We start from the raw sequence: 22,169 nt of genomic DNA, 5'->3' as shown, positions 1-22,169 counted from the left end.
TAATTCAATAACGATTTAGGTTATTTTAGTGTAATCTCGCCTCTGAGGGACAAACCAATGCTCCAGAATTCTCCTGCTTAGTAGATTTAATGGGTATATTTTACATTAGAATCTAACTTTTGACATGTGGTTGCTATTTTTTTTTCTCTTGGTTTTTACCCTCCTAAACATTTTGTGGATTAATTTGGTTATTTTACATTTGACTTTTTCCTCTGTTATTTAATGTTTTATTCACCAATTTATTTTCTTAGTGTTTACTTTAGAAATTTTAATATACACACTTATCACAATCTATATTAATGTTATCTGTACCCTACTTCTGACCATTAGCAGGCAAATCCTAATAACTCTCCCAATTTATATGCTATTATCATCTACTTAGTTCAGTCCGTCTTTTAACACCATAATTCATTATCACTTTTTTCCTAGTCATACTGTTTGTTTTTTATACCTATTAACTAACTTTTTAGCTCTTTATTTCTTCTGGCATATTAGACCATAATGTGGGATTATTTTTCTTCTGCCTAAAGTTTAATTTTAGCACCACATGAGTCTGGAATTTTGGTGAGTCTTATTCTGTTGTTTGTTGATTCTTGAGCTATCACTCTCTGTGCTTTGTTTCCTCATAGATTTTATGATTTGTGAATTCTGTCATTTTTCCCCTTGGAAAGTATTTTATCCTTGGAAAAGGATTTTTTGAAACAGTATTTTATTTTGTTTTTATCAAGAAATTAAGTTCAGTAAAAACCCTGAACCATTTAAAAATAGTTGGGTTTTTTTGTTTGTTTGCTTGCTTTTAATCATCAAATAGTGTTTTTGTGTGTTAATTTCATTCAATTGTGAAAGCTATTGTGTGCTTGTAAACTATCAAGAAAACAGGCAGACTAGTTCCCATGCAAACATTCCTGTATTAAAAATACTAACAAAAACAGAAAAAACCCTGAAAATAATGGATAACATATTTAATCGTAGTTATTTATTAAATAGATTTATGTTATCATAGAGAAGTACACAATAATTTTGTCAAAAACTCGTGAAAATGGAAAGCTAATACTGTAGGTGATCCTTGAAGCTATTTTTTTCCCACTTTGATTTCCAGACTTCATGTTTCTTATAGGACAGAAGATAAATGCAAGGCCTGCTGTCAGTTCAGAGCCCCCTGAAAGACATGCATATAATATAACCAATTCTGAGAGATAAATAGGGGAAGGATTAGGAGTAGGCAGGGGGAGGCTTCAGACAACAATGCAGGCCCACTATCTGTGAAAGAAGAGAGAAAGACGAAGATTAGATAGTATCAGCTTCAGGATGAAGTTCAGCTCTGAGAAATTCTCTACCAGTTCTAAGAAGAACTCTAAGCTCCTCCCTGTTATTAGGGTCCTGCATCAGCCAAGGTGATGCTCCTGTTTCTCTGTGCTCTGTCATTGGCTAAGAGTATTACATGAGGGACAGTCTCTCACAAACATGGTGGCTGATCAGAATGTATAGTAACTGGAGTGTTTAACTATCAGCTAAATACAATCATTGCAGCTTGTTCTCCTGAAGTGATATCTGAGCAGGACACTGTCATGGTTACCACACCTAACCTAGGTGTATTGGCTATGACATAATAAGAAATACATATTTGATTTCTGTCCCTAGTTCCTGACACCTCCAAAAATCCTTGTAATTTTCTGAGTAATGGTGTGATGGGAGAGTCTTATGCAAAACTCTTAAATCCCTTGGAATTTCCAGGGCAATAGGAACATCTTTTGTTCTAATAGGGAAACCTTTGATGAACACCTGAATAGTTTCAAGATAGAAACTAGTCATCGGAAAAATACTAAGCCACTGTGAGAAGCTTTGCACTATCAGCCCCATCTATCCATCCCTTGGGAAGGGGAGTGAGGCTGGAGTTTGTAATTGATCACACCTATGTGAAGAAACCCCCATAAGTATCCCTAAACTATAGGGTTTGGAAAGCTTCCGGGTTGATGAACATATCCATATGCTGGGAGAATGGAACACCCCTATTCTATGAGGAAATAGAATGTGTCTGCTTTGGGGACCCCCTTTAAAACCTAATGTATATTCTTCATTTGGCTTTTCATTTATATCCTTTATCATGTCCTTCATAATAAACTGGTAATAATAAGTAAAAAGTGTTTACCTGAATCCTGTTAACCATTATAAACCTGAGGAGGGGTTCATGGGAACTACTGATTTGAGCCAATTCAAACAGAAGTGTGGGTAATCTGGGCCCACTACTTGTGATTAGCATCTGAAATAGGGCACTCTGAGCTCTTAAACTGAGGTATCTGCATTAACTCCAGGTAGTTAGTATCAGAGTTAAATTAAATTGTAAGACACCAAATTGGAGTTTGCAAAAAAATGGAGAATTGCTTAGTATGTGTGAAAAATCCATGCATTTGGTGGTAGAAGTGTTGTCAGTTAAGGAAAAAAAATTAGAGTCAAAATATACCACCATAAAGGTTCTCTTGTGTCTCAGCAGGTTAAGGATCTGGCATTGTCACTGCAGCAACTCTGGCTGCTGCTGTGGTGCAGTTTGGTCCCTGGGCTGGGAACTTCCACATGCCATGGATGCATCCAAAAATATATATACCCCCATAAACCTGAGATTCCTCAGAAAATACATAGCCTGTAAGAATGGAGTAAGACTTATATTCCACCTCTGCTCATGAAAATGAATGTCTAGATTCTTGTCATTGAGTGGAGGGTAGAAAATAATTCTAAAATATACAAAGGTCTTCACTATATTTATAATCAAATGTCAGCTATATATATATCTCATATTTATATAAACATATATTTTGGAGATATATATATATATGTTTTGGAGACAGACATTATTTCTCTTCTATATTCCATATATATATATATATATATATCATATATATATAAACACATATGTATGTATATGTTTGGATACACACACACACACACACACACACACACACACGTTTTGGAGACAGACATTATTCCTCTTTTAAGAGTCCATAATAAGGTCATATATTACACTTGCATATTTGTTTTAAAAGGTTTAAGCATTCAGAAATCAGAGACAGTAGCACTGAATTCCTCTCATTATCTTGCCTGGTGTTGGGCCCAAAGCAGATGTGCTGTAAATGACTTAGGTGGAGAACATGGATCATTTGTGCCAGAAGCAGCAGTACTGTTTGGGGAAAAGGTCATAGCTGAATGCCCTTGAGAATTTTGCTTGTCCTAAGCAAGTGATGTTAGAATAACTGTACAATATGAAGAAATTCCTTAACGCACTGGAAATTTAGGAGATTTTGTGAACAGAGACAGGTGTCCTGGTGGCTGAGTTATAACTGGAAAAAAAAGCATTGAATGTAGTTGAGGACAACCATTCTTCCTTCTTCTATGAGAGGGATATGTGTTAGTTACCTGAGATTCATAGCAAGGAAGAGTACTGATAGACTCTGAAGTATCTCATATTTTCTTAGATATTTTTCCTATTAAAAGATTCAGGTGTTTATAGGAAATATATACAATTATAATGCTATAGAGAAAACACATAAACATAAAAATATCATTACTCTGGACCCAGACTGCCTGGGTTAATATCCCAACTTAACTCTGTAACTTATAGCAATCCCTTATCATATGATGCCCCTATCTCCTTATCCATGCAATGGGAATACTCAGAAATCTTACCTAATATAGTCATTGACAAAAAAAATTAGTTAATATAAATAAAGTGTTTAGATCAGATATTGGCACAGTATTAACATTCTAATATTATCTCTGCTTTCTTACCAGGACACCAATAAATGGAAGGGAAGAGGTTGTATTATCATCTCTTAATGCTTCATAGCCCTAAAGGCCATGATATAATAATAGCAACAATAACAATAATAGACAAAATTTATTAACATCTAACTATATGTCAATCACTGTCATTTTATATTTATTATCTCATTCCCCCATAACAGTGGTGATAGTAATATTAATATGTCCATCTTAAAGAGAGACTGATGATTAAAGAGGTTTATTACCTTGCTTAAAATGTAATAAGTAATGAAGTTAAAATTCCATCTCAGTCTAACTTCTGAGTACTCTTTAGAAACCACTTTGTTATGCTACCTTAAAAAGAGCAGAATTTGATAAAACATGCATTGAATAGGTGAAGGAATAAATGAAGTTTCAATAAAGCATCATCCATTTTCTCAGTAAATTTACTTTATGGGTAGATTTAGTGATGGTAATGACTTTTCCTTCATTTTAGCATTGGGAAATGTATTTTCTCAATGTCTTTCACAGGTGCTTCAGAACAATGTTCTCCATAAGGCAAAATAAAATGTGGTGCCCTGTTATCTGTTTCTTTAATTGAGCTTTTAAAATATATATCATTTGAATGAAATTATAATGATTTCATTAACCTATTTTGCCCTTTCTCAAATATGAAGACTATAAATGTGATAGGAAATTAAAATTGTCCATTGCTGGAAGAAAGCAATCAAGCTAGAGTGACCAATATGCTTATACACTTGTCTGGAAACTTTTTCTCCCTTTTTAGCAAAGCTGAAAGTAGAGGATCATTATAAATATCTACTTGTCTATCTATGAAGAAATTAAATCATGAAAAATTCACGTTCAGAAATTCAATGAATCAATTTTACAGAAGGAAATTTAAAATTTTTATTTCTTAGGGATTGCCAGTTTAATAGTAACAATAAAACATTCTGGCTTACTTTATTATATGAAGGGTGATGGATATAAATTCAGTGATTTCTGGTGGCAGGCTAAAAATGCATTCACAAATACAAAATATTTTATTATGAAATGATTTTAAAATCTAGGAAAAAAAGAGAATATTAAGCACTCACAGGTGTATAGGTTTGTTCACTGGATGCCCTAAAAACCAGCTGCCTTGCGAGCTATGAAGAGTTGCAGATTTGGTTATTTTGTCATCCTTAAAATTGAAGAGGTGTCAATGGATGTGTTAGCATATAGATATCACAGGGGAAAAAGAAACAAATAAGTGATGTGATACTGGAAAGAAATAAAATAGCAATCAAATAAAGGTCTGAGATGCACTGCATTGTTTAAGGGAGTACAGCAATATTTTCTTTCCCTCTCCTGTCCCCTCTCTCATGTATTCAGGATCATGACTTACGGTTCTGAAAGTAAAGAACTCTGACTAAAGTTGAAACTGGCACACACACCCCATTTACATGTGTGGCCTTCATGGGGATAAGAATTTCAGAGAATTATACCTCACAAAATGAAAATTTTTCTTTCCAGAAGGACTATGAAAATTTTATTTACCCTTTACAGTGTATAACTATTTAACTCACCCTAAAAGCCATCTTCTCAAATAATTACTTACCTTTCTAGCTTTTCAGTATCATTCACTCATTTTTAACTCATTTTAGAAAAGTATTCACCAAGGAACCATTTCTTCAAACAACTGGAGCAAATGGCCAAGAAGACAGTGGGAAAATTAAAATTGGCTTACATTTTGTATTGAAATGATTTTAGGCTTGTTAGCAAACAGGCAATCTCTGCATGTTTGTGTGAACATGTCCTAAATATGATCCTAAATTATATCTCTTGTTTAAGTGATTCATTATTTTGCTAATACTGAAAAAAGAAATTATCTGTCTCCTTCTGGAAAAAATAGTTATACCCTGAATTACAACAGTGTCTTCTTTTTTAAACCATGCATAAATATAGGGAAACCCAAGTTTTTGATGAAGTGATATTCTGATATCTGATGTCTAAATGTGTGGTTTGTCCTTTTTTTCCCTGTCACTACAAATTACTATTATATTTTAGTATTCTAATTAGCAGTCTATCCCAAAGCCGGAATGAAAATTTCTTGTTTATAAGAAAGGACTTTAATTTCTTTGCTCTGTAACATCATTAACAACTAGAACTCCTGTTTTATAATAGCAGGGACAGACAAAAATTTATGTTGATGCCATATTATAAGACATCTTTCCATAGAATGCTTATTGTAAATGGTAGTTAGATACACAGTCCTCGCCATAAGTCCATGCAAATGACCTGGTAGTCAAATTAATGTGATAATTATAATAACCTATATTTTGAGTGTTAGAAACAACTGTCCAAAATTCCAAGGAGGATACTGTTTTCTCATTTTCTTTCCTAGCAACAACCTTAGGTACAATTCTGAAATAGGACATGTTAACCCTGGCAGTGACAGTCCCAGTCTCCAATTCTATTGCAAATATTAATGCTTTCTTTTCTGGTATTCATTATATTTCCTCAGGTCCCTATTTTGGGAATAAGAAAGAGTTCTGACATATCTATATAATCCACATTCAAAAGAACTGCAAACACAGATCGAATCACAACTTTGTTTTGTGAGGAGTAACTTTATGTTTATCAGGAAAAAAGCAATCAGCACAAATTTATTTGCATTAACACATGATTGATTAATCACCTCAAACCCTTTCTGGTTACTTGTATTGGAGAATAGGGTACATGCTAACCATAATAAATTTTCTCTTGGTGAAATTCCAAGCATTCTTCTCTGTTATAGTGATATGCAAGCAGATGAAGGACTTTTTTTTCTTCCCTTAGATAACTTTAAATTCAGGGAGTCATGCTCAGAAACATATTTTCAATATGGCTTCCATCACAACCATTTCACTGAACTGGTTTACTCTCCAAATAATACCTTTTTCCTACAGAAGCCTCCCTAGCAGCCATAAGCCCCATGGCTTCCAAATTTGCCACCTCCTAAGACTTTTCCAAAAGCCTTCCTCCTGGGTTAGCCATTGCTGCAGGATTAGGCATTGTCTTCACACCCAGCCATTCTTCCTATAAATACCTTCCACTCAGTCCACCAGACAACTATAGAAAAGTCTTGTGACCTAGAGTCATGGAAAGCCCAGAGCTCAGTACCTGGCACATAGTACCTTAGATCTAGATCTTAGATAGTTCATCGATGAAGAATATATGAGGAGTAGAATATGTATATGTATAGTATTAAATATATAAAGGTAGAGGTAGATTTAGAGAATTAGAGATATACTATATTGATATAAAAAGATGATTGTGCTAGTAGAAATGTATTTCAAAAGTCTAAACAAGCATTCTCCCTTTAGTTTTTGTATTTTATTTTAGTTTTGTTTAAAATAGTTTAATAATGCCCATTATTCACAAAGGTGTGAAAAAGTGGGCACTCATTTCTAACCACTGGTCAGGAAAAATTGTTCAACCTTTTTTGTAGTGAAATTTAGCAATATAAATAGCAATATAAGTTAGAAGCTCCCAAACTGTGCAAAATATTTGATCTAAGAATTAGGATTCTAAGAATTCATTAGAAGAAATATTGACAGGTATATTCATGTTTATCTCTAGTATGCTTAATATATTTTCATAATAGTGAAATAGTGACAGTATATAAATACCCAACAAAAAAAACGATTAAATTAATCATGATTTTATACATGAACACATGCAAATATAACCACTGGAAAAATATGCAGCCATTAAAATGGCATTATAGAGGATTATTGAATGATAAGAAAATTGTTCATAATCTACAAAATAGTAAAAGGTGCATAAATCATATATACAAGATATATATATGTACATGTGCACATATATGTATATACATACCTATGTACGTATATACAAAATGAAAACTGGAATGAGGTATACGAAAATAACAAGGTTTTCTCAGAGGCACTACAGATTTTATTCTTTTTTTTGATGAAAACATTTAAATTATACTTTCTTAGCAAATATTGATTTCATAATACAGTGCTATTAACTAAGTCACCATATTTTATATTAGGTCTTCAAACCTTATTCATCTTACAGCTGAAGTTTTTACCCTTTTTCCAATCTCTCCCCATTTTCCTCAACCTCTAGACCATGGCAATGACTTTTCTTCTTTGTTGCCATGAGTTTGACTTTTTCTTAAGATTTGAAATGTAAGTGAAAATACATAGAATTTTCCTTTCTCTGTTTTTTTTTTTTTTTAGCATATATAATTGCTCTTAAGATCATCCACATTGTTGCAAATGATAGAATTCCCTTCTTTCTCATGGCCGAGTAATATTCCATTGTGTATGTGTGTGTATGAATATATTATAGAATCTTCTTTATCCATTTATCCATTGAAGAACACCTAGGTTGTTATCTTATCTTGGCTATTGTGAATAATGCTGCAATGAACATGAACGTGCAGATATCTCTTTGATATCTTTTTTTGTTGTTGTTGTTGTTATTGCTATTTCTTGGGCCGCTCCCGCGGCATATGGAGGTTCCCAGGCTAGGGGTTGAATCGGAGTTGTAGCCACCGGCCTACGCCAGAGCCACAGCAACGCGGGATCCAAGCCGCGTCTGCAACCTACACCACAGCTCACGGCAAGGCCAGTCCTTAACCGACTGAGCAAGGGCAGGGACCGAACCCGCAACCTCATGGTTCCTAGTCGGATTCGTTAACCACTGCGCCACGACGGGAACTCCTGATATCTTGTTTTCATTTCCTTTGGATATGTACCCAGAAGTGGGATTGCTGGGTCATATGATAGTTCTGTTTTTAATTTTTTGAGAAACTTCCATATATGTAATTGGAAGTTATATATAATTATATAATTGGCTATATATAATTTTCCATAGTGGCTGCAGATAACTTTTACACGTGGACATAATATTACTAAAGATATAAATTTTTGTTGAATGAATGCATGAATCATAAAGAAGTGATGGAATAGTTCAATGTAAAATAAATGCAGAGAGTTAATCATGGTTAAATCTCTTGATCTGTGCATAATACCCTCTTCCCTTTATTTTCTCCTGAATGAAAGGTAATCTAATTGCCCAACGTCTATCATGAAGCTTGTCATAGCACAGGGAAGGTGTGACATGGCAAGGAGATGCTCATTTATAAGTTGGACCTCCCTGTACAATTAAAAGTTGTGTGTATAGTATACCTATATTTTTCCAACAAACATATTATAAATAGCATCTATTGACACACATCACATTTTCCCCAGTTTTCATTATTTCCAGTAATACTTTTCTAATTATTTTTTCTTATTATTATGTACTTTGCTGGCCAGTCCTTCTCTCAATGATATTTTCCAAAACAGTGCTTTTCAACCTAATGGTGGTAAAGGAGCCATTTTATTGTATTTGCTTATTTGTATTCAAATACAGATCAATAATTCCACAAAATAGAGTAAGAGTTAATTACTAGAAAAAGTTGAAAGTTTAAAAAATACATATCAAATACAAACCCAGACTTTTAATATTTCATTCAAAAGGCATAAAATATATTTCCAAAAATATCAAATGTAAGGGGAAAGAAAATTATTATAACATTTATAAACTTTGTTAATTGAAAGAATTAATGTACTCCTAATTTTTGTACTTCAACTATAAACACAAAGTTATGATTTATAGATTCTGCATATTGTTTACAATTTGAGCAAATACCCTACAGATCCATATAGAAGTGCTTAATGTCTCTACCTCTTACTTGTAGTCATAATAACATCAATAGAGCAAGGTGCCAAATAGTTTAAAGAATGCTTGGACTGCTTTAAAGCTAAGGGAATGGGCTAGAATGTCTTTCCCAAAAGTGATGACCAGAACTTCACATACCATATCCAAAAGAGCATGAACAATATGGGTCCTATGAAAGTGTGCAGTCTACTGGGTGACTGGCCATACCCATAGTCAGTAAGTTGGAAGTGTTTTTGTTCTAGACACTCCATCTGGGTTAAATAGAACTAAAAAGGAATTAAGGGACATACACCAGACCCAGTCCTCAAAAAATAAGCTATGGCTGAATTGATAAGGGAGAAGGAACTCAGTTAAGCAGTATCTAGTGTTTTCTGGTTTGCGTTTTTTTATTTTTTATTTTTTTCCCCAGAAAACTGGAGAGGAAATCATAATTAGGTCTGAGACATACACTGAGAAACTGATCAATATGGAAAAAGTTAGATGGACAAGCTACAGCTTAGTGGGCACACATGTATCCAGAGTATAATGCAGATGTGCCAACTACTGGGTTTAAGAAGTGAAGACATAGGGATCTTAATAAACTGACAGATTTGATTTTCCCAGGGGAAAAGGGAGGCTAGTCCACAAGTAGTCAAAACTGATGACAATGAGGATTGATCGCTTTTTTTACATGGAAATGTTGGTAGACTTTTTGAAGCCTACTGTTTTCACCTGCAAAATGGGAGTTAACTGGTCTTCCAGTCTGAAGGATTATTATAAACATCAAAATTCATGTGAAAGAGTGCATAATTCACCAACATATATATGTAAATGCATGTGTATGCATATATGACATTATTATGCCATAATTTTTATAACTTGAGTCATCTGATTCTCAAGCACTTCAGTTATTTAGTATGTGTTCCTTGGTCTCCTCCAGTCCTGGTTCCCTTGGGTAGCACATTATATGTATTGTAGCCAGAAGTTTGAGTCATTCCAAAAGGACCTCTTTACTTTGACCCAGCTTTATTACTTCCCTTAGATGTTTAAAAACCTTTTTTTAAAATATCTTTATCCTCAAGGTCATCATTTTCTCTTCTATAGATATAGATCTCCTTTGATATTTCTAGGTGTGATACTTTCCATGTCGTTTTCATAATTTCCCCTTTTCTTCTTTCAAAAAAAAATTATATTTAGTAAAGTACCCCCCATTCCCTCCTCATTCCTTCACATGAGTTGGTGGAATTTGAAGTTTGGTTCCCAAAGTATTGTTATAGTTCACTTTCAAACATGGAGACATGATAACAAATTGTAGAGTCCTCCTCTCCATAGGTATATGGCCCTCTTTTAAGTTATACCTTTTTTACCAATGGAGCCTGAAAAAGCCCCTACCAGAAGAGCCACATAACTGTGGGGGGGACCACCTAGAACTATGGCACAAAAAAATCTGTCACTGGCAGTTGTTTCCTCAGCCTTGCCCATTTTTCAAATAGTGGATTTCCCCTCAATTTCATTTACTTCCTTTCCTGTGTCTTATTTTGTTTTGTACTGTATTCCTCTTCATAAAGTGGAGGCCAACAATTCTCCTTGATCCAGTCTACATATTGTCACATTTTTTAGTGCCGCTTTTGCATATGGTACCACATTTAAGGTTTTGCTACATTCATCTGCTTAATTGTACTTCCTACAGTTCTCTGAAGAACACTATTCATATTTGGCTACCTCCTGTGCTCCTCCTGTAACTGAAAGCACACATTATTCATCCAGATATTTATGTGTGTATTTTATTTTATTTAAGTATACCACATTTATGTGTGTATTTTTTCATTGGAAGTGTGTAAGAATCTTTGTAAGAGTCTTCAGACCATACACCCAGAGAGAATCTAGGTAAGCAGTCTTCTCATGTCCCTGGCACCTTGAATTACACACCCTTCACACACATTCCCCCACTACTGCATATGGACTGCTGATGGTGTTGCTGGGAAAAGTCTTCACATATTTCAGCAACGTTCAGACAGATGGTTCTTAAAGAGAAACTGTTTGTGTTGTTGTTTTCCTCATCAAACATTTGCTTCATTGAAATAAAATTAATGTTCTTCTCTCTTTTCTCTCAAAGCATGATATCTCTTCAGATTGCTACCCCAACAGCTTTTCCCCCTCCTACCATCCATTGTGCATATTACTTCAAAAAATCTAAAAATCAATGTCTAGTTTCATAGTCTCTGATTTTTAATAAACTTTTTATTTTATTTTATTTTATTTTGTCTTTCTGCCTTTGCTAGGTCCGCACATGGAGGTTCCAGGCTAGGGGTCTAATCAGAGCTGTAGCCCCAAGCCTATGCCATAGCCACAGCAACTTGGGATCTGAGCCGTGTCTGCGACCTACACCACAGCTCTTTGCAATGCCAGATCCTTAACCCACTGAGCAAGGTCAGGGATCAAACCCATAACCTCATGGTCCCTAGTCGGATTGTTTAACCACTGAGCCATGATGGGAACTCCTAACATTCATTTTCCAATTATTTTTTTTTAATTCTTAAAAAGTTACTAAGTTAAGATCCCATTCATGATGACTATTCTCAAATATTGTAGTAAGTAATATCTAAAAATGTGCTTAATTTAGCTACAGTATTTCATTAGAGTACTTTCTTCCTTAAACTCACTTTTTGAACTGGAAATTTCCAATAAATTGTTTATTTTTTGTTGGTACCTGGCAACAGCTCAGATTTATTCTTGTTTCTGAAGGTTTTTTTTTTTTTTTTTAAGTAAAGATCACTCCCATTATTTAGGGAGCATAAGCATCACCATTGTTTTTCTTTACTGCCAACTTAACCTGTGACTTTTCATCCTCTACTTCTCTGTCAAATGTTATTTCCCTGCACAACCTCAGATGTCTATAGAAAGTGTCTTTATTCTTGTCTAGCTTTCTCTGTCTTCTCTCATCAACCTGCCTATCGTTACAGACCTATTATTTCTGTATGGATTCCTGCTTCTAAGTCTTCACTCTGGTTTTCTCAGTCTGTGTCCTCCTTTAAGCATTTCTGCAGCTATTTTGCTCTTTAAAGCTGTTGGCTTGATTCCTTCCCCAGGGAATTTTATTCATATCATTTTTTAAATATGAGCCACCACTTTGTGACATCTGAAAAGGTGAGGAGGGATTCTCTATCCTTGATCATCCCTCTTATATTTTTTAATTTCCTCTTGTTCTCTTTGGGATATTCTCAACCTCTAAATACTTCTGCCAAATTTCACAGCTTTTGAGAAATTAATTTCAGCTATTAGCATAGCAGGATCCAAAAACCTAATATCTTTTACATTTCTTTATAGAAATTCTATACGTCCCTGTATAAAAATACCATCATTTTCTTTGACCGACTTTCCCAGGAATTTAGGGGTAAATATTCACAACCATAAGCATGTGTGTCTTAATAAACATCCTTCAATCTGGAATTATAGATTGCCTTACACTTTTGACATTATTGCCAAGTATTTTGAAGCTAGGAAGACCTCAAACTCTAGCTACTTATGGCCTACATGATTCCATATTTCAATTTTCTCTTGAAGAACTGGAGATATGATTATCTATGGTGTTGTTTATTGTTATTAACTGTGTTATTCTTGTCACATGTCAAGTGTATTTATCATATGTGAGACTTCTGGCAAGATACTTAAATCTGACTTTTACTTATCTTTAAAGTTAAAATAATAACACTTCGCTTGCAAAGATACTGTGTATATTAACAATAATGATTTTAAAGGACCTGATATTCAGTAACAGGCAGTATTGGTGCTACTGATGATGATTATCATCAGCATAATTCACCTTTATTTATTTATTTATTTTTAATATATAATGATTTTTATTTTTTTCCATTACAGCTGGTTTACAGTGTTCTGTCAAATTTCTACTGTACTGCATGGAACTAGAGACTCTCATACTAAATGAAGTAAGTCAGAAAGAGAAAGACAAATGCCGTATTTTTCTTTTTATGGCTGCACCTGCAGCATATGGAAGTTTGCAGGCCAGGGGTCGAATCAGAGCTGCAGACTGCTGGCCTACACCACAGCCATAGCAATACTGGATTCTTAACACATGGAGTCACAATTGGAACTCCATAATTTATCTTTTAAAGTTTATTATCTCACTATACCATTTTTTTTCTGAGAGAGATTTAAGATTATTTACTAGTATTGTTTTTTTTTTTTTTTTTGACATGGTGAGAAGTTACTGTATGCTAACATTTGTATTTATTTTAATTGAGGGGTAAAGTTACTTTAGTAACTTTTATTTTGAGAGCAACTTTTATTTTGCTCTTTCAATTTATCATTTCCATTCATACATTGTACAGTTTGAAGTCATGGTCTGCATGTCCATAATATTCACTCTAACACTACAGATCAGTGCACAGAGCCCTGAGTACAAACACTAACTCAATACATGCCCCGCTACAGATTCGATAGAGTGTTTGAACTAATATATATATTTTTAAAATTCCAATCTCCAGAAAATGTTTTCTCTTCCTTTATGTGGCATTTACTGAGAGCCCAAAATGTGCCAGGCAATATGCTAGCCACTGGGAATACAAAGGTGAAGATAATGTCCTTGTTCAAATGATTTTGCAAACTAGTGGGAGGTACACCCAGATAAAACACATAATTACAGTACAAAGTGATTTTATTGTATCTTTTGAGGTTCTCTTTGATCTCCTAGTTTTCATTCTATCTTTAATTCTTCCCAAGTCTATCTTTTAGTTTCTTTTCAAGTCCTATGTTAATTCTAGCTTTCTTCTAGAATTGGATTAAAATTACAAGGAGCTTTAGTCCTTCTCTCCCCTGACCTGATTTAAGTTATAACAGAAATCTTTGCTTTTTTCCTTATAGGTCATCTTTAAAAACTATTATAAAATTTTTCAAGTAAAAAAATAAGGAGTGTGGTACAATAAACTCTCAAAAACACATAACATAGATTCAGTAATTATAATTATTTAGTCATAAATGCTTCATTCACCCAAATCCCAGGTATTAAAATAGTTTATCCTTATATACACTATTTTGTATTTCCAGTAAAAAATATTTTCAAAACCCTAATACAATTGCCCAACTAAAAAAAAAATTAATGTCATTCAGATGATCTATTTTGCAGAAAAAATCCACCCCAAACTAAGTAGTATTAAACAACAGCCACGTTATTATGTTCATGGATCTCTGTGTTAAGAAATTAGGCAGTGCTTGACAAGGCAATTCTTTGCTCCATGTGCTTAGTAGTACTCATCTGGGGATGGGGCTATCTAAAGGAACCAAGACTGTTTGGCTCACATGTCTCTTGCCTTACCAGGGATGACCTGGATTGAGTAATGAAATGCTTACATGTGTACCCTAGAGCATGGCAGTCATTAGGGAGTTGGATTTCCTCCCTATAGGTTGGTTTTTCCTTAGTGACTTATTCAGTATTACCGGACAAAAACTCAAACATTTGTTACCTATCTTCAGAGATCACATAGAGTTACTTTTGATGCACTCTGTTGGTCAAAGTAGCAATAAGCCTGTCCAGATTCAGGGAGAGAGAACATAGACCCTAACTCTCAATGACAGGAGTTTCAAATATATTTGAGGCTATGATTTGAAACCACATAAGTCTTTAATATAATAGCAATTCCATATTTCAACTTTTCTCAATTGTCTCAAAAATATCTTTTCATTCTTGATTTTCAAATCAGGCTCCATACAATGTCTCTATATTGCATTTGCTTTTTTTTGTTTTGTTTTGTTTGGTTTTAGTATAGAAAGAAGTGTCTCTTTTTTATGACATTTACTTGTTGATAGAACCTGATTAATTTTTCTTATAAAATGACCACATTATTTCTTAGTGGTGCCATTTAATTTTATTGCTCTAATTCCCTGTAAAGTAGAAGTAGGAGCTAAAGGCTGATTAGGTTTACATTCAGCATTTTGGCAGAAACACTTTCTAGATTGTTCTCTGTATAATATACTGCATCCTATAAGGAGACACACAGTTGCTGGTTGTCCCATTATTAGTGGTTGATCAGGTTGATCAATTACTTCAGGAAGTGATAACTTTTTCCCTCCACTGCAAAGTTATGATTTGTTTGTTTATTTTTCATCTTGAAATCAGTAAATAAGCCTTGAGGTGATATTTTCAATACTTTTCATCTTTAAGAATAATCACACCTTTTCAAGTTCTCAGAAAATGTTTTTAAAATACTTCAAAGATTATTTTTTTTCCTTCTAGTTTTATTGAGATATAATTGACATGCGGCACCGTATATGTTTAAGGTGCACAGTGTAATGATTTGACTTACATACATCAAAACGATTATCACATTGTTAAGTGGACACACATCATCTCCTATACACACAAAATTATAGAACAGAAAAATATTTTCTAGTGTTGAGAACTCAGGATTTATGTTCTTAACAACTTTCATAGATAACATGGAGCAGTGTTAATTATATTTACTGTGCTGTACATGATGTCCCTAGTACTTATTTATCTTATAACTGTAACTTTGTAATTTTTGACCACCTTCATCCAATTTCCCCTCCCCTTATCCCCTCCTCTGGTAATTGCAAATCTGTTCTCTTTTTCTATGAATTTGCTTGTTTTTGAAGTACAGTTGATCTACAACACTATGTTAATTCCAGTTACACAACAAAATAATTCAACGTTTCTATACATTTCAAAGTGATTACTATAATGTCTAGTTATCAATGTTGCATATAATATTACAGTTTTTGACTGTATTCCCTACACAGTACACTTCATATCCATGACATTTATTTTGCAACTGGAAGTTTAAACCTCTTAATCTCCCCCATATCCCTCCCCTCTGGCAACCACCTGTTTGTTCTCTGTAACTATAACTTTATTTCTATTTTTTTCTGTTGTTTTTTGTTTGTTTGTTTTATTTTCTTGCTTTTTAGGGCCTCACTTGCAGCATATGGAAATTCCCGGTCTTGGGGTCGAATAGAAGCTGCCTGCAGCTGCTGGCCTATGTCATACAACATAAGATCTGAACTGCATTTGCGACCTACACCACAGCTCATGGCAATGCCAGATCCTTAACCCACTAGGTGAGGTCAGGGATCAAACCGACATCCTCATGGATACTAGCTGGGTTTGTAAACTTCTGAGCCACAGTGGAAATACCCTCTTGTTTTTTAGACTCCACAAATAAGTAAAATTATACAATATTCTCTTTTCTGAAATATCTATTAGCATAATACCTTCTAAACCCATCTACGTTGTTGCAAATAACAAGATTTCATTCTTTTTGATTCTGAGTAGTAGTAGTCCATTTTGTGTGTTTTTGTATGCATGTTTGTGTATATACCACATTTTCTTCAACCATTCATCTATTGATGGGCTTTTAGGTTGATTGCAAATCTTTGCTATTGTAAATAATGCTGAAATGAACATAAGGATGTGTGTATATTTTGTAATTAGTGTTTTCATTTTCTTCAGATAAATATCCAGGAGAGGAATTGCTGAATCATATGATAGTTCTATTTTTAATTTTTTGAGTATCTCCTTACCATTTTCCAATTTACATTCCCACCAATAGTGCAGAAGTGTTCCTTTTTCTCCACATCTTTGACAGCACTTGTTATTTGTTTTCTTTTTGTTAATAGCTATTCTGACAGGTGAGGTTTTGATAAGCATTTCCCTGATAATTTATGATGCTGAACATCTTCTTATGTGCTTGTTAGCCGTCTGTATGTCTTCCTTTGAAAAATATCTATTCAGATTCTCTGCCCATTTTTTCATTCAGGTTGTTTATTTTTTGGATGTTGAAATTTGAGTTATTTGTACATTTTGGGAATTAAACCCTTAATGGTTATATTGTTTGCAAATATCTTCTCACTCTCTTAGTAGGTGGCTTTCATTTTTTTGATAGTTTCCTTTGCTGTGCAAAAGATTTTTAGTTTGATATAGTCCTATTTGTTTATTTTATTTTCCTTGCTGTAAGAGACATATTTAAAAAACAATATTACTCTGACTGATGCCTATGTTTTCTTCTAGAAATTTTATGGTTTCAGGTCTTACATTTAAGTATTTAATCAATTTTGAATTTATTTCTGTGCATAAAATGGGGAAAAAGACAGTCTTTGAGAGTGAAATCATTCCTATCACACTGTATCTGTGGGAAGGTAGGTGCCTAACTTCAGCGAACACAGAGGGCCTAATCACATTTACCTCCACTAAAGTCCTCCAGTGCTTTTCCACTAGATCATCCCAGTGCTTAAAACCCTCCAGCCTTTTGTTTCAGTGGAGGTGAGTTCAACCTTTCTCTCTCTTTCTCTCTCTCTTCTGTTGGAACAGACTTGACTAATGTCTGCTTTGCCTACTTAACTGATGCAATTTTTCTTTGACATGTTGCTCTTCTAAATGTCCACTCGCAAATGACTGTTTTCCTCTTACTACTGATGCTGGGATAGGCAAACCTAGTGAGGGACAAAACTGGATCCAGTGTATTCAAAATTTTAAAAGTATAATATTCTTTCTTTAGTTCTTCAAGTTTATGTGGTAAACAGGTTTTAAATAATTTATATCTATATTGTGGATATAATGGTTCCTTTTTCTCTTCCACTGTGCTTTTGACACTTTGGCTAATGTCCATATGGCCAACAGGTTTTACCAACAAATGTGTGCTACAGCACAGGTAAAATGGTGTTCCTTTCCTCTTGTGCTTGTCTGTTTAACACCTTAAATCTGGGTCATCTGCTGTAATAAAGTGGATATTTCTAGTGCCTATATGGACTTCACTTTGGATGTACCACACCTTTCTATGAGACATTTATATAAAATTAAGATATTGATAGCAAGCTTTATATCTTCATTTAACAAATGAGTCTGCAGTAAAAATAATTAATCTAAGTGGCTTGGCCAAAGTAGAGTCAAGATTAACCTCATGTGTCCTTTTCCATCCCTTTAAACTACAGTAATTCTCTTTCTTTCTGATAGTCACTACTAAGGAGCTATCTATAGCTTAACATGGTTTCAGGAGAAAACTTCAAATTCCTTCAGAAAAAACAAATTTGTAAGAGTGATTGAAAACACTATAATGACATTGATGCAAATGACTTTTTTTTAATTCTAAAGTATAAACTTTACAGTGCTGAAAATTGGGATACCTTTGAAATGAATCCATTATTTACTTAATTCTTAATGAAAGCTAATAATAACAGCAGAAGAAAAATAACACAAAATTGCTTGAAAACTGCAGGGTGTCTCCATTGTTCTTGCCTTGCTTTTAATTGCAAGCAGAAAGGAGCAAACAAATACAAATCTGAACATTAGAACAATGTTGAGCCATGAAACATGAAATAAATGTTCTCTTCCCATTAAACACACACACACACACTCACACACACACTGGAAACAATTTTCATAATAAATTATTTTCTAAAAAGATAATGACAAAAATCATCATGTCACTGTGGATTATTGAGAATATATTCCACAGGGAATAAGATAAGAGTAAGATTAGAGTAAGATAACAGTGGGTCTTTACAATCAAAAGCCCCTTTTCATTTTATTTCTTCATTTCACCTTAGCTATGTAGATAACCTGTACCTATGATGAGTTTGTCAAATGTGCTTTTCTTATTGCTATAGAAAAACTAAATAAGGAATTTTTATTCTGACATCTCTACCATCATGTGGTTACCCTAAAGGACCAATAATTTTACACACTTTTTTTGGTTTGTTTTCTTGTTTTTCTTGTTGTGATATATATATATATATATATATATATATATATATATATATACACACACATACACACACACACACACACATATACACACACACACACATAAAATATATATATATGTATATATTTAGTGAGTGGACTGTATTTATCTTTCCCAGATTTTAGGGTTGACCATGTCAAATGTTCTAGACAATGGAATATTAACTAGTGTGACTCAAGCAAAGGCTTGAAATGTGCCTGCATGGTGAGATACTTATCCTTGTGCTTCTAGCATCATCATTGGTAGAAAATGTCTTAAATATACCACTCACCCAAGAATGATAAGAAATATGTGGAATATACCTGGACCCAACCCAGCAGCTTAGATTCAAACCCAGTTCAGCCTAGCCTAGATCAGCTGAAACTCAGCAAAGCCACGAGTACCTGAAATAGAGTAAACAGTAACTGCTTAAAGCTGTTAAGTTTGGGTTAGTTTATACGCAGCTAATACAAAAATGTACAAAAATCAAAAGCTTCAGTGAAAAATAGTTCTCCTTGCTACCTCATTCTTTAACCACCACTGTCTTTACTTGCATATTCTTTAAGCTCTCCAATGCTTATATAAGCAATGATGTATAAATAGACACACACACATCTCAAAAAAAGATCATTTTATATATACTATTCTATATCTTGACTTTTTGCATATAATATACATTCAGGAGCCTTCCATATCTGTACATAAAGATTTTCCTCATTCTTTTTAAGGGGCCAGTTATATTTTATTTATAAAAATGTCATAACATATTGAAGTATCCTTTACTTCTGGACGATATAGATTATTTCTAAACTTTCTTGTCTACCCAACTGAAAAACCTTCATCCTAGTATGAATCCTTCATTTGAAAATTTTATTTCCTATTATTATTATTTTAATAATAATAAGAGTTAATAATTTGGTCTCTCAGCAAGGGCTGCATACCTACATTATCTCATTTAATATTCAAAAGAGTCTTGTGAGGTGAGTATGACCATTATTTTTCAACTTAATTGAGACAGAAAGAAGTTGAGTTCAAACCAAATAGTAAATAATATGACTGGAACTCAAACTCAGGCATTATACAATATTGCCTGACCCAGTGTGAACTTATTGAAAATTTCGGTCTAATTCTTGCTGACTCAAATTCCATTCCAAGTTAAATGTATGAGACTTCTCTTTCTAAATGACAAGACATGAGTGAAAGTTAAACAAGGAAATACTAAAATATTCAAATATTTATTCATTTACTCAACATGTATTTGTTGTAAACTTAGTGTCTACTAAGCACTGCAGCTAGCCTTGAATATATATTTAAAAATAAAGAATAATTTATTTTGTATTTTGTGTTTCCCTCTCACATCTCTGTGGTTTGTTCAAACAGTGTTGTTCAACACAAGATTCAGTTGAAAAGGAAGGCAATTAAACTCTTTCACTAATGGGCTTGGAAACTTTAATTGAAACTCAGAACATAGTTTCCAACAATAATAATAAAAAAAATTCATAAAACAATTCTAACTTCCAAAGAGAGAAAGGAGAAATGTAAAGGAAATAATTAACATGAAATGTCATAAATAATAACAATGGTTTATTACCATTTGTGGAGTACCTACAATGTGCCAAAAAATTTTCATGGATTATGTATTTAATGTTAATAATTTTATAATAGTGCTTTTATTATATTCATTTTAAAATTAATAAAATAAGGTTCAAAACATTTTTATGTCTTTGAAGTTTAAAGAGATGACAGAACCAAGAATTGAACTCTGATTTGGCAGATCTCAAATCCTTGCATGTAATCATTTATACACTAGTTCTAGAACTAATCACAAAAGAAATAAAGATTCCAGAATAAAAATAAAGATTCTTCTTTTTGTTTTTTTCTGTTTTGAAAGCAGATTATTCACGTGTCCTGCTTTTTGTTGTATGAAGTAACCTGACCCTAGGCCTAGGTATGGCACTATGATACAATAGGGTGTACCTCTTTTCCCTGAATCTGTAAAATTGTTTTCTATGAAGCTGAAGAACTCCACCCTCTACCACTTCCTTTTTTCCTTTTCTTTTCTTTTTTTTTTTTTGTCATTGTGCTTGTATAGATTCACCAAATATCATTGTCTAAAACAATGATTTAGTGATATACGTATTTGTGGTCAAAACATGTACACACACAATCATGCAATATTCAGATGTTTCAGAGTCTAAAATTGCTACTGAGTTAGATATGAAAATGAAAATATAATGTTTGTACTCAAAACTTTAAGAATAAAAATATATTAAAAAATCAGTAACTAGTCAAGAAAAACACAAGTATTGCTATTTTAAAAAATAAAGAAAATAAATAAACAAATTCTGTTTGCTTTCACATTTTAAATATCACCAAGTCACATCAGGTGGGAGAAGGAGATTTAGATCAAGCACGTTTACATGATCTTTGCATAAATAATTAACAAAACAGAACATAAGCTAATAAAACACAAAGACTAGATGTAATATAGCAATGCTGTGGGATAAACAGATGTTTAAAAACAATGCAGCTTGTAAGTATTCTAAAATATACGCAAACATATTAGGCTAAGTAAACTTAAAATACAAATCTATCTGAATCTACTTCCCTCAGAGTGAAGATTTTAAAACAATTGCTTAATTACATATATACTCCTATAAACAATTGCTTAATTACATATATACTCCTAACATTAATATTTCTAAAATATTTATAAAAGAATATCATTTTAACACTTTAAAAGGTTTAAAAACTTACTAAACAATGGGTAGAAAAATTTTCCTCAGAAGTACATGTTTGATAATTATATATTAAATTCATTACACTTACACATAATTTTGGGTTTTATTTATGCATTTAAAACTAACATCAAAATTTCATTCGAGGGAAAGCAATATGAAGTTTCTTCAAAAAATTAAAAATATGGGGGTTCCTGTCGTGGCACTGTAGTTAACGAATCTGACT

The sequence above is a fragment of the Sus scrofa genome, chromosome 13 (genome assembly GCF_054392235.1).
Source record: "Sus scrofa isolate SSC_HxYL_T2T_F1_AM1 chromosome 13, Sscrofa_HxYL_maternal_Yorkshire_Landrace_v2.0, whole genome shotgun sequence".
Taxonomy (NCBI): Eukaryota; Metazoa; Chordata; class Mammalia; order Artiodactyla; family Suidae; genus Sus; species Sus scrofa.
Note: the sequence above shows the minus strand (reverse complement) of the source record.